We start from the raw sequence: 14,693 nt of genomic DNA on the forward strand, positions 1-14,693 counted from the left end.
TATTGAAGTGCGCCGTATTGGCGTGAATTTATGAATTCTATAGGCGCATTTTCCTAAGCGTCCTTTACTTTGACCTCCTAACTAAAAACCAGGTCGAGTTACAACTCCATCACAATAATTCGAGGGCCTCGATTTGAAATAAAAAAAAATGTGGTGCTTAAATTCAGAATGGTACGGTATATGTATAGAAGCAAAATTCATTTATTGAGATGCCGTTTACTAGACCGGGAGCATACTGTACGAGCGAGGAAGGATGGCACAGCGCGACACAACTGTTGCAACGCAGATACTCCTCGTCCAGTAACCCGCAGGACATTACGAAAATGTTGAGGTTGGTATGTGTGTGGGGGGATTGGCAGTGGGTACCCTTGAAAACAAGGGTGGACTAGTATATTGTGGCCCAAATAATCACGGCTCATTATATAGTAAACGGTGTTCTTAGCTCATCGAGCGTACGAACCTTAACCAGTACTGTTTGTTTGTTTTTTTCTTTTCTGTTTCCCTCAGTAAGTGCGCCAAGTTTACCGAATGCGGTTAACAGCGACTGAGTAATACTGAGTCATATGTGGATAATACTGTAAGTGTATGCAGGACTCACTTCACCAGTATGTGAAGCGCACTTGTTTTAAACATACAGGACGGCGGCATTGTCATCCTGGTTTTAGCGGCGGCTGCGCTGAACTGCTTTGCAAAATACAGAATTATTCTGGCCGCAAAAATATTGAAGTATCGCCCAAGCTCAACTTCCGCGCGAGCTACTTTCCAGAGACGCTCTCTCTATTCATGGGCTCGCAGTGAACAGAACACAAACTGTAAAGCAGATTTCGGGACTGACAATACATACCGAACTCGTTATGCCCCCCCCCCCCCCCCCCCCCCTATACTACGATTGTGAAAGTTTGCACTATGAGTCCTCAATTAATGATTTAATGATTTCGATGGAAGCAGCTTTGTAATGTTGGAGCGCATCAATAGCTTGCTGTTTTCTCTCCCTGTTCGGGACGTGTAATTTCTGTTTTTCGACAGTCAGTGACATTTTTTACAATTTCAACATTCTTTGTTTTTATTTCTTGGTGTCTAAATAAAAACGATGTTTCTAGCTTTTCTTGAAACTAAGTGTGCTGCTAAATGTACAACTTTTTGAAGCGAAGCTTTTTACCTCTACCCTCCATGTGTTCTGCCGCGACCGTTGGTGTCAACACAAAACTCCCGCGAACAAATAAAAGAAGTTATTTGCACCTCCAGGAATCGAAACTGGAACGAATAGAGAAACCGAACGAGAGCCCGTCGTCTTACCGGTATTTTCAGCTACGAGCCTACGCGGAGACGGAGGAGACAGACGGTACACTCACCGGGCACATCTGCGGGCTTACCCCCTGCATTCTCGCTGAATGCAACGTGATATCGCCCCGCGACCTCTCGCGCCGCTGTGCGCTCCGCCCACGGCGCGTGTAGCGGCCGTGTGCACGTCTTGCGCATGCGCTAGGAGTTAGTCAAAATTAAACATACATACATAGTACTAATTAAAGCAAGCTCACACAAACGCATGGCGTCTCGCTTCTCCTTCGTCTCTGCTGCCGATCTCGTCACCTCCGTCGGCGGTAACAAAGACGGAGGAGAAGTGACATCGTCAAACACCGTGTTTGCGCTTCGTTTCATTTCATAAAAAAAAAGAGTTTCCACTCATGTGCTTCACTAATACAACTCAACCAACCACCATTCATGGGTCATGCACTGATTTGACCTTAGCAGGGAATATCTCTTTGAAGTAATAAAGGGTGTGGCTAAGTGCATTTCACTTGTCTCTGGTTTCACTCTTTGTAGAGCCCCTTATGTGAATTCAAGAGACGTCGCTTGGGTAATCGTTGTGGGTGTCGTTTACAGCTTCGCTTACCAACCACCTTCACAGCGTGGATTGGCGCGCATTTTTTTTTTCGCACTGCGGAGCGCGAATCCCACACTTCATTTACTGCTTGTTATGGGCAATAATCATTGTGTGTACGCGCTTGCATATATACACGTGCGGTAGGCCAGTTTATCTGTGATACCTCGCTCCGATTTTTTCCAAGTGCTTGTTTCCCCAATTCAGTACGCGTCTGAGCGCGTTGTTACTTACTCCTATTCCCGCGATCTTATTCGATTTTCGCACACCTCTGCACCTGCTTTATCTTACATATTTCCCAGAACATCCGTCCTTACTGAAAGTATGCACAGGCTCCCGAGCAAAGGACCGCGGAAGTATTCTTCTGCATTCTGATTGATTGATTGTAGGATCTAACGCGCCGACGCAACGCAGGCGATGAGGCGCGCCGTAGTGGAGGGCTCAGGATTAATTTTGACCACATGGGGATCTTTAACGTGCGCCGAAATCTCGAACACACGGACGTTTTTGCTTTTCGCCTCCATCAGAAAAGCGGCCGCCGCGGCCCGGAATCGAGCCCGCGACCCGGTGCTCAGCAGCGCAACGCCTTAGCCACTGAGCCACCGCGGCGGGTTCTTCTGCATTCTCATGGCTTCAGCTATAAAATGAGGCCAGTAAACATTACGACAGCACCGCGATCACCACCAACGTCATAATTATGGCTTCTCTTGCGGGGGGCCTCAAAAGGGCTGGAGGCCATTTCGACTCTTTGGCCAACTCCTGCGAGGGCCATCTCATAGTTAACGCGGGCGCGTATATGCTTCCGCATCAGAAGAATTGTTCTCACCCTTCTAATTCATTCCTCCGTGGCAGTGACGGCGCGCTTCTTTTGGCAGCCAGAGGACGCAGGCTCACTCGAATCCCTCTATGCCTAATGTTCTGTATCACGATGAACTGCGTGCATTGTTCCAACGTCGGCGTGTTCCAACGTGCCGACTTCGAGCAGGAAATCCAATTCGGCTGACGACATGCATTCCGCGTTAAAACGAAAGAAAAATTGCGGGTAATCCTACGTGGAGAGAACGAGAACGGCATTTAATAAAACTCGTGGTGTCATAAGACGAACGCGTAACTCTTACGGTTCCAGCGCTCTCACGGCTGCGGTGGTAGACAGGCTGAGCCTCGCGCATGTGTGCTGTACATTGTAGAAAACGTGCTCGTATACAACGAAGCTTTAGATGGAATCCTTAACCGACACTTTCCCTCCCTGCGGCTGCAAGGAACAAGAAGCAAGTGAGCTAAACGCGGGCTCGGTTTGAAGTGGCGGCATAGCGACTCGATAAATGGGCCAAAGGAAATAGACGGAAGCGACGGCAAGCGCCTCTCTGCCTATCTGCAACGTGTGCAATCAGTGATGTCGGCATGCAGTGTAGCGTGCTCTGTGATGCGACGGTATACGGGGGATGCAACGCGGCTGCACTCGGTGAACAAATAGGTGCACTCCTCTGGCAGCGATATGCGCGACCGCGAGTTATCGCGCGGCCCGTGTCGTGACCGTGCACGTCCCGGCTGATAGAGCTGAGCTGCTTGGTCTGTGCCGCGGCACAAAGTACGCCCGGAAGACGCTTTGATCTCAACGGAGAAAGGGATAATGGCACCGGAAACCCAGAAAAAATTCACCCCACTTTATTGAATTATGGCTGCTGCTCACGTGACTGTGTTACTAGCTTTCTGCAAGGTATGGACTTCGGCTTACTGACAAAGCAGCCTACGACGAAAAAAGATATTGCTCCGTGGTTTGTCTTATTGGATGAGTTCCTTTGAGTCCTTGCGCAACGTTACATTCTAATTCATGCTGCAGGAATAAAGATGCCACATTAAAAGACGAAGCAATTGTTGTATATTGCGACAGCGCGTCTGGGCGCTTGGTTAGAGGAGAGGGCGCTGAATAAAGAAGTGTTCGGATTCAGGGGTGGGGAGGGGGGGGGGGGGAGGTGGGGTATTATATCCAGGGCGCCTAATGTCAACTCTTGGCGGCCCTTTCCTCACCTCGCTTCTCACACCGCTTCTTACTTTTACTCCGTCAGCTCCCACGGGCTTTAATTAGAGTTCGCCGGGCTATAATTAAAGATTTCTCGTCGGCACACGGCCGACCCGAATCTACTGACCCGAATTTCCCCGCAAACCCCGCTTTTCAAGCGTGCTTTGCGAAGCTACTGCAGAGGTCGGCTGGCGCCGCGGAATTTTTCGGTTTGCGTACTTAGATGTTCCGTGGAGTGGTTCCGTTCCTAGGGCGCATCTAAGAAACCGAAAAGGAACAAGAGAAGGCAAGCTGCACTCTTGGGCGACGCCATAGCAGAGGTAGGATACGTGCACGGACAGGCACCGCTCACCACCCTTTCAACTGAATGGAAGAGGAACGCCCCAGGGCTAAGTTATATCCCCGATACTCTTCAACGTGGCCATGGCTAAGCTGCCTTCTCTACTCAACGGAATTCCGGAGCTTCGCCGCGCGCTGTACGCGGACGATGTAACCATGTGGACAACACGCGGATCGGACGGCCAAATACAGGACGCCCCTGCAAGAGGCAGCAAATGTAGTTCTGAACTATGCCTCTCTGCGAGGCCTGTCTTGCCCAGCGGAGAAGTCCGGGCTTCTTGTGTTAGCTCCCCGCATGCGACCAGTAACCAAGACAGAAATCTCCGTTTACCTTACCAGTAATTTAATCCCCTGCGTCACCCGAGTCCGAGTCCTAGGCCTCCACCTACAGTCTAACGGCCGCGCAAGGCACATAGTACACCTCCTCAAAACACAAATCACGTAAATCACGTGCATGATCCGTCGCATCTCCATCCGACGCGCCGGCCTCCAAGAAACAGACACCCTCCGCATAGTTCAGTCCCTACTCATCAACCGCCTTGCCTACCACGTCCCCCCCTTCCACAATTCGCTGCGCTCCAAACTCCAGCGCCTCAACACTGCCTTACGGACGGGAATCAAAGCTGCCCTGGGACTTCCCCCTACACTTCTACACAACGTCTCCTTCAACTGGGTGTCCACAACACGATAGAGGAAATTATTGAGGCACAACGAGCTGGTCAGCTTATCCGCCTTAGCACCACCCGCCCCGGTCGTCACGTGCTCGCCCGCCTGGGATACCCCGAGCCGTCGTCACCTCTCCCACCAAACCCTGTGGCTCTCGCCCCTGTCATTCGTGCACGCTTACAAGTTCCCCTCTCCCCAAGAACATGCACGCGGAGACCAACCTGGGCAGACGCCGCGCCCGAGCCGAAGCGCTAGCCCGCCAATACGGCCATGACCCACATGTGATTTACACCGACGCAGCCAGTTACCGAGTCAACCCCAACGCTAAAGTGGCAGTGACCTCTGCAATTGCTGGTGATGCGCAAACAACATGCTCTGTGCGGGCCGATTCCGTCAGGGTGGCCGAGGAGGTAGCCAAAGCGTTGGCTGTGTCCCACATCACCCCCGCCCGATCCGCGGAAGCTGACGAAGACGATACCTGGGCAATTATAACAGCCTCGCAAGCCGCCTGCCGTGCATATTCTTCTGGAATCCTCTCCATACAAGCAAACACCATTCTTCGACACTCCGGTCCATCCAAGCTTCCCTTCATTCGTATCGTCTGGACCCCTGGCCATGCCTCCCTTCCTGGAAATGAGCACGCACACGCGTTCGCCCGAGAAATGACCCACCGGGCGTCAGAGGAAGTGGACAGACAGATCCAGGGTGACTCCAAGACGTCAGCTTCCATCATCCCATCACGCGAACCTTTCAACTATACACTCACACTCGCCTACTACCGCACACACAAAAAAACACTACCTCCATCCCACCATTCCCTATCCCACGCCGACGCCACGTCATGGCGGCAGCCCCACACACACACACGTTCCCAAACTTACACCACAAACACCTCTTCTTTCCCACCCAATACCCTAACAATCGCCCGGCTTGCAACAGCCCCACCCCCGCCCTTTGCCACTCCCTATGGGAGTGTCCGCGTCCACTGCGCTACATGCGTCCTACATGCGTCCTCCGCGTCCTACATGCGCCGCGCCTAGGCGCGGCGTATGTAGGCTCCCTAGCGTCCACCAGACGGGTTCACCCCTATACGCATCCCCACCCTCTCCTCTTGGGAGGCTGCTCTGTCCAGCACTGTCCCGCGATACCAGCAACAGCTGATCGAGCGGGCCCGCCAGATAGCGTCGGCAATTGGAGTCCTGGACTGAGGACCCCACTCATCGAGGCTGCTCTTTCACCACCAAATGAGTTCAATAAACGTCTTAACCGCCACCACCCGTCGCAGTGACCGGAAGTGTCGGGGAGCGGTATTGCGGGAGGTCGGTTCGGCCCTCCGACCATTTCTTCCCTCCGCACATAGTTGCAGCGGATAAAGCTCCTCCCGAAATTTTCCGTGGATTGCAACGGTCACGAAGCTGCGAAGCGGAGATGCTTTCATAAGCGATACAAGGAAAAGAGATACCGCAGGAAACCTTATTGCCTTCGCACTGCGCACAGGGGCGAGCAAAGCGAGGCTGCATTCGCATGGCGAAATGAGGCAGAGTGCAGTGCTTTTGTGTGTTGCTTGAAACGAAAATAATTTACTATCCCTTTCTAAAGAAAGTTGAGAGTAGCGCAAAAGCTTTCTCATACCGAAACTTCGTCAAAAGCGCGTCAATACCTTCGCTAAAAGTGGGTACAACCTCCGCTAAAATTGCGTCCAATCGATCGTCAAACCTTCAACGACTCAAATCGCAAACGAAGAACGAATCCTTGCGACCAATCGTAGGTTCTACTCGGACCTCCTCGAGGAGACGGAGCTTCGGACACACATAATATTCGGCTGCGGAAAGCTTAAGTTACTCTACAGGGTCTGCCATGGCCTTTGAATTGAACACACTTTATTATTATTATTATTATTATTATTATTATTATTATTATTATTATTATTATTATTATTATTATTATTATTATTATTATTATTATTATTATTATTATTACCGTTGTTGTTCACCTCGGTCCATCCATTACTATGCTTGGAAAGCGCGCACGACACAAAACACGAATGGGGGTCCCTATTAAGTAACAAACGGAAGTCCTACACACCAATACCATCTGGGAAATATACAAATACACGAAGTGGCGAGGGAGCTCAAGTGAATCTCTGTGCGCGACCCAGCGTCAGTTCGTTTTTCTGACGAGGCTATCGACGTACATATATACACGCACCCTCCACACTTGCGGATCTCACACGCACAAGATAGCCTCTCGTATCGTGCAAAACAAGCCGACCCGCTGTTTTCTCGGGCCCTTGAAAGCGCGAGCGGCCCCATCTGGATAACGCTTCCTTCGACTTGCCGCTGACCTGGGCGAGGCAGCACGGCGGTACGAGCAGCACGAGTCTTCCCTTCGCGCGTGTATGCATCAAGGAGGTTATGCATGCGTCCGCGGGGGGGGGGGGGGGGGGCATGGCGCCGCTTCGTGCCAGGCTGCGGGCAACTGTTCCCGCACGCTGCGGCATTCCTGACACGCAGGCTTCAAGACAGCGGGTAGCTGTCTGAAGGAATACGAAACTTGTCACTCCTGTGGCGCTGCGTTGCAAAACGGAACGAAGCAGAACTGTACTTCCTTGCTTTTTCTGCAAGCACCACCCTTGTATGTGAAACTTGTGGGGAGGCATACTTCCGTCCTTCGGTCCAGAGAGAAATTGTGTAAAGGAGAGAAGCCCAGCCTTTGCTCCGGGCTTATGCGCACATTCGCGCCCCTGTTCGAACGACTTCAAGGCAAGATGCGTGTGCGGACTCGCGGAGTTTCCGATTGTACACTCAGAATCACGTGACCCTTCGTGGAAAACAATCCGATGTGATGGAGAAAACAATCAATGTTCTCGCCCGTTCCAAATGTGCAACGTTCTCGCCCATGAAACACCCTGGCGGCTCAAAGTTTTTGTGTCATCGTGGTGCTGCAGATTGGCACCTGGTCGCCTATGCGTTCGCTGCTCAGGATCCAATTTTTGGCTTGTTTTCAACGCCGCCTGTTTCTATACGTTGCTCTATGGGCGTTCTTTATGTCTACTCTGCCCTGTGCGCGAGCTGCTAGACCAGCAATTTTAGTAGCAATCGCCGACCAGCCACCCGCTATACCAAGAGAACTCTCTCTTTGACGCGAGCAAATTGCATAGCGGCGCACCGTTTCGCGAATACCGTCTGCCCTGTAGCATATATCTCGTTAATAGCCATTGCGGGGAGTTGAAGCATTGAAAAATATTTTTGTTAAAAAAAATTCCACTAGTGCGTTTCGTTTGCAAGGTGGCTTTCTATAAAAGAAGCCTCCTGTGTGTACCAGACACCAAAGAGAGAGAGAGAGAGAGAGAGAGAGAGAGAGAGAGAGAGAGAGAGAGAGAGAGAGAGAGAGAGAGAGAGAGAGAGAAAGAGAGAGAGAGAGAGAGAGAAGAGAGAGAGAGAGAGAGAGAGAGAGAGAGAGAGAGAGAGAGAGAGAGAAAACGAATATTACAAGAAGGGGTTGTCCATTCAAAGAACATTTATTCGCGGCCCGTCGGGATGCAGATTTCAAGGTCACATGGTAGGTGCCTTCAAACAATGAAATTCCTGAAGGAAGCGCCAAGGCATAAACGTCGCGACGCAGCACTTGGAAACTCCAGATGGACTCTGAGTGCAGTACTCCGAGTAATTTAGTAATGTGCTAAGGAAAAGTTATATTACAAAATTGAAACACGCGCGAAACTGGGCGTATATTGATTGTTACAAGTCGAAAAACGTTGTTAGAGTCGCGAATATGGCATAGTATTGAAAACGCGGTAGACATTGAAAATTTTGCTTTCACACATTACGCGCGTTTCTTTTATTGCTTGGGGTGCTTGTAGAGAAAGTAGCTACCGGTTGAGAACACCATTGTAAGTGAGGGATCCCTTCCGTGCGGCTACTTTACGCAAAAAGAAAGAAAACGCGATCTGCCGAGTCGCATAACTGTGTAGCCAGAACAGCCCCAAACTGACCTTAAAAGGTCCATGAAGAGAAAATACAACTTTGTTTAACTTTATAGAGTTGGGCTTCAGTACCTCACTCAGCTCCATTCCGGCCACGAAAGGCGTTTTTTAACCGATAAAAATGCAAGAAATACTTAGAACTTTCAAATTTCGCGCCACAGTGACGTGTTATCGGCGCGAGTGACGTCATATGGGCCAGCACTAAAAACAATTTTCAGAGGGTTAGGTGCACGTTAGCATAGAAGTGATTCGATCAAACTGAACTAGCGGCCCCACTACAATCGTCCAGCCATGTGTCCTGGTGATTGATTAGTTCGGCCGCCGTCAATCACCCAAACAAGATTCTGTGACATCATATAAAGGTTTCCGGAAACTTGCTAGCGAGTCGCCACAGCTCCACACGTTTTCTTTAACATCTCCGTTATTTTTTCGAAGTTTGCGGTGAAATCGGTATCGTTGTTATCAGGACAAAGCAGCCTTTCTAATGAACCAAACTTGTATTTTGTCTTCATGGCTCCTTTAACATTCTCCCGGCGGCGTAAGTGCCGCATCGGATTGCATGCGTCTACGCGATGTACTGCCCTTCTAGAATTGTAAGAAACTCCACGGCGCAGATACATAAAAGAAAATTGCGAGCAGGATGGGCGATATTTAATTAATAGCACAGTGACAATATAGGGCACACAGGTGAGGATATTTTTTGGCAACTGCTTCCCTGTCGTGCCAGCTCACCGAAAACAATGCCATATGTGAACAAGTCGATAAAACGTCGATTACAACAAAACTAAAGTAAAACATTTTTGTTTGTTCTGCTGCCTGCTCATCACTACCTACACTGACATACTACCGGACTTCGCGTGAACATATTGCGTACCAGTACTATACGTGGACGTCCGTCATGTGAAATGTGGCTACGGATGCGCGTTCCCAATCTAAGTATAGTTGCTGATCTGGCTTGCGTCACTGTTATCAGTGCGTCCCCGCTATCTGGAGCAGCCCGAAACAGGCAGGAAAGGATCAATAGCATATAAGCCAGCGATAAGCTATCAGTAACATTGCAATTTCCTTCGCGTTATGCTTATCCCAGCACGTTGTTATCAAGTTGCTCTCGACATGCGACAGTGAATCATTCCGAATAGTTGAATAGTTCCGCGGAATACTTGTAGGGTGTGTCACGCAGTCCCGGGATACTCCGGATACCTGAGTGGAAGTGGCACATGTTGCGCTTTTTTTAACAGCGAAGCTGTTTAGTAAATCACAATTTTGTAGCATGAGCTACACTGGCCGAGGTTGAGCAGTTTCGCGTGGACCCTGGAGAGCCGCGCTGCGCATCCGCGAGGAGCAGTGACGTCACACGGCGCACAGAACGTTGCTCGCTGGCCGGCGTCTGTCACACGCCCCACGCATCCAGCGTTTTCGCCGACCTCCGTTCCGCACATGGCGGCCCGGTCCACTTGATGATCATGCGAGGGGTGGCCGGGTGTGCAGCCGATGGCTCGTCCGTCGCAGCAACACCGGCGTGCGCTTGTGGAACCTGCTTAGCTCTGAGGCGATTGGTGACGCTGCGCCGGAGCCGCTTGATAAATATGCATGTGTCGCGTAATGCGTATACTATGTGTGTGTCATTGAAGCAGCAGTAAGCATAATCAAGCTAATCCTAGACAACCAGGAAAGCTAAGAATAACCAGCTGAACCTTAGCTCACGCTACGTATATCCTGGCATAGCCGAGCTTAGCCACTGCTAATTTTTTTCGTGTCCGCAGGTAAAAATATCAAGAAATTGCAGAGCGGCGCACGTGATCGCGGGCTTCACGGCGACCACCCAGCGTCCCCGGCGCACGTTTGCAAGCCAAGCATATCCACTTAGGGAAATTGGCCAAGATTGCCCCCCCCCCCCTTAAGAATAAAAAACTCCATGGCTCGGAACGAGAAGACACGTCATGGCGTACACCCCTCCAAGGTGATGTCCAATGATTATCACTTCCAAAAACATGAAGGAAGCTCACACTTATAGCAGCAACAATGATGGGGTAAAGGTCACTGCGGCAGCGAAGAAGAAGCAAATCGGCTGCAATAGTGCACTTAAACCGTCGTGACGGTCGTGAAGGTTGCGTGCAGCTTCGCTACCTTCAGGTCTTACGCATTAATGTGAGCTTCCTTCATTTTTTTTCACGCCACTGCGTTAATGAAGTCTGTAGGTAAACAATCCGACGTCATGGCCTTGAAATTGCTTACAGATGCCATAGAAAATGACGGACAGCTCACAGAATAAAAAATGAGCTGAAAGAATTAATGCTTCAACGCGAAGTATACATAGGCAAGACCGTTACAACCACTGAAAGCCGCCGGCGTGGCTCATACATGTCTGCAATGTTCAGCACAAAGAAAACCTTAGTCGTATATGAGGCGAATCGTTAGTACATAACCGAAAGTACCAAAGTTTTGTTAATAATGAATACTCGTTGAATTAGATGTATGCAGTGGCGGTCCCAAGGGGGGGGGCGAAGGGGGCGGTCGCCCCCCCCCCCCCCCAAAGAGGTCCTCAGTTTCTTATTTTTAGTTTTTTTAAGCATTCCACTTGCGCGAAGTTAAATGCACCGCATACGCGCACACGCCTCCATGGTTATCACCACTTCAGCAGAATTGGCGCAAGGAGGGGAGCGATTCTTTATTCGCCTCGCCCCCCCCCCCAAAAAAAAAAAATCGCCCCCCCCAAAACCGATCTCTGGGACCGCTACTGGATGTATGATATATCAAATGAAAAAAACAAGGGTTAAGAACGGCGCCGAAGATGCGCGGAGAGATAAAAGCAATCACAAAACAAAACACGTCTGCTCGAGCTGCTCCGAGCTCAAAAAGAACAAAAGACAAAGAATAAGTGCCCTGTCCCCAGCAGACGGCGCGCAAGCAATGTGAACCCGTGAAAATTGAATTGAATACTCTTTATTACAAACAGAATTAAAAGGATGGCCTAGTAGCTGGGCAGGTATGAATACACTTAGAATATACAATATTAGAACAATGGGAAACCATGCTCCTCAGCTCTACACCGTATCCACAGCTCGCAGCAGTCCGGATGGCCGAAGCCTCTGCTACGATCCAAGGAATCCTGGCGGACGGCAGAGGAAAGGGAGGCACCGTCCAAGACCTCTCAGAACCCATCTAGGGCATCAATAAAGTCATCTCTCTCGCTCTCTCTCTCTCTCTCTCTCTCTCTCTCTCTCTCTCTCTCTCTCTCTCTCTCTCTCTCTCTAAGTGTGGAAAGTGATATAACAGGATGTCTAGATGTGGAGGAGGAAAAGGGCGCAAACGGAAATGATGAGGATGGTGATGACTAGAGGACCCGTTCGGCAATTGGGCACTGATGCTTTCGCATTCACTACATCATAAGGAGTGCTTAGATGGCCTTGTGATTACTTAAATTCAAAATAAATTGAGGACAACAACCGGCCAGGCTAAGCAAGCGGCAATTACACCAAACACTTCAGGCTGAGAGCTTTAAGCAAGCTACGAAAGAAGCCGTGGTGGTAGTGGTTGGAGGTTTTATTGAACATAAGTTCTAAGGATTACTGTTTTTTTCTGCTTCAGGAGGAGAGATATAAAGTCACGCCGGCTTGTTCCCCACACATAATTGCAAGCTCGCGGCACTGGAGGGCTCCGTAATAATTTGGACCACGTAGAGTTCTGGTCCAAGCTCAAACCTACAGGGAACTGTGTACAGTGCTCGGATAGGAGACTAGAAGGCTTTCCGGTTTTGGCAAAGTTGGCGGGACACTACCAGAAATTGAACGAGGGTGAAGCCCTAGGGTGCCGTGTTTAGGGCTTAATTAGCCATGGCTGTGAAGGGGGACGATTTCCTCAAGAAAGGATGCGGGGGAATTAAATACACGAACGAACGGTGTAATAAGCTTCAGGTAAGATCTCATGTGCACTTGAACACAAGTTGGTCACTGAAATCGTGTGTCGTGGAGTCAACACGGATTTGGAATTTCGGTCGCAATTTATTGCCCTGGCGTAAAGTGTGCAAAATGCGACGAGATTGCGTGCTTTCGGCGTTACACCGCTATACATGCATGTAATTCAGAACCGGAAGGGTAGGTTGATTATGTGGGCTTTATCTGCGAGACCAATTAATTGCTTCAGTCGATACGTCCATCCGCTTGCACGCATTCCTCTAGGAGTTTTTCAAGACGCACAGCTTTCATGGGGCGCGTATGAAGTATCAGGCATCCATTGTATCTAAGTGTGTTTCGCCAAGCGACAAACTTGTTTCCAAAATGATGATACATCAACTGAGGACAAAAAGCGTTGAAGGCCAGCGGATACGTGTCAGTCAGTGGGCATCTGTATAGCTGTTCGGTAGACGTGGAAACTAAATGTCACCCTACCAACATTTATTCCGACTAACATCAGTGTATCGGTTCCAAGGGGAAAAAAATACGAGGGGGGTGGGATGAGGGTTCTGCACCGAAACTGCTCTTGTGCTACCAGGCACACCATATAGACCACCTGGAAATATTTAACTTCCCCCAAAACTTTCCCCTCAGCCGACAATTTTTTTTTTTCGCCTGCATCAGGAAGACAGCTGCCGGTGTTGAATCCGCGTATTCGTCTTCACCCGCCCAGTGTCTTGGGCACTGAGCTGGCGCGGTGGTGAAAAATTATAATTTTGAAGGCATTTGATGAGAACATATTGTTGGGATAGTTAGAGCGTGCTTCTAAGATAACCAGAACGCATCATTGAGGCTGAAAATCATAAATTCAGCGTAAGCGCTAAGGGTCGCTGCAGCGTCTGAAAGTGACGCCGTGGCCACCCTTATGCTGGCATCAGATTTACTAAAAAAACATTCTTTTGTTAGATAAACATATCACAAAGTAAAAACTTGGGAAAAATATGACGGCTGCAAAAAGAAACGGCTTTCTGGAGCCATAACGCAAGCATGTTTTCCCACCATACATCACAGCGATTATCCGGCATAGACGTAAACACGCTCGCATATTTTCCCTAACTCCGAGTCGTTGATCCAATATAAACAGACTGGAAAGGGGAGGACCCCGCCGTCAAAAAGACTGTAACAAAAAATACTGCCCATATAAGGGAATAATTTCCAGGCAGAATTCTCTCTCACCTCTAACTTTATCCGGCTCCAGACGCTCGTAAGCCGGGGCCGCGGCTGCAGTGAGGGCGATATCCGATTTCGGTTGGCGGGAGGACAAGAGGTCCCTTTCGTGCCGGGGTTCGCAAAAGTCCTAAACGCCGAGGCGGCACCGAAGCAGACGGTTCCCGTAGCAGACGACGCCGCGGCGGCTCCGTGTGGTCCAGGCGGCCAGACAGCCAAGCGAAGCACGCGGCAGAATGAAAGCGACTGGCGATAGGCATGCAACGCAAACCGCTCGCCGCGGCGGCGGCGGCGGCGGCGGCCGCCTCCCCCTCCTCCCTCCGGCCTGTCATCGTTCGTTGGATCGCTAGAGGAGGAGGAAGGTGTGGAGAGATAGCCCGACACTGAGAGACTCTTCCCCTCTCTTCTACACGTCAGGCACACGCATGCGCACTCCTGAGGCGTAACGTTACGCTTCCAGAGCGTCGGGCCCAGTCACGTACACTGAGCTTGTAAAACTGCACAGAAGAAGAAGGGAGGAAAAAAAAATAATGGAGAAAAAAATAACAAGAACACCGGACAGTGTGCCACAGTAGACTACGGCGGGTTGGTGCGTATGACTGTGCGTGAGTGCGTGCGTGCGTGCGTGGAGTAAGCCGCTTTCCGCAGCAGCTGGCGCCAAAGCGCGTTACGTATTTTGCA

General features: G+C 50.1%; 1 protein-coding gene across 1 annotated transcript in view; it reads right to left on the minus strand.

Annotated features, from left to right (window-relative positions):
• The window catches only part of LOC144172655 (SH2 domain-containing protein 4A-like), a 488,768-nt gene extending 474,518 nt beyond the window's left edge, over positions 1–14,250 (minus strand). The window contains exon 1 of the mRNA XM_077701295.1: positions 14,022–14,250. The gene's annotated coding sequence lies outside the window, so the exon portion shown is untranslated. The remainder of the gene's footprint in view (positions 1–14,021) is intronic.
• Between the last annotated feature and the right edge of the window lie 443 nt (positions 14,251–14,693).

The sequence above is a fragment of the Haemaphysalis longicornis genome, unplaced genomic scaffold (assembly GCF_048455015.1).
Source record: "Haemaphysalis longicornis isolate Haplotype H1 unplaced genomic scaffold, Haemaphysalis longicornis Haplotype H1 scaffold_25, whole genome shotgun sequence".
Lineage (NCBI taxonomy): Eukaryota > Metazoa > Arthropoda > Arachnida > Ixodida > Ixodidae > Haemaphysalis > Haemaphysalis longicornis.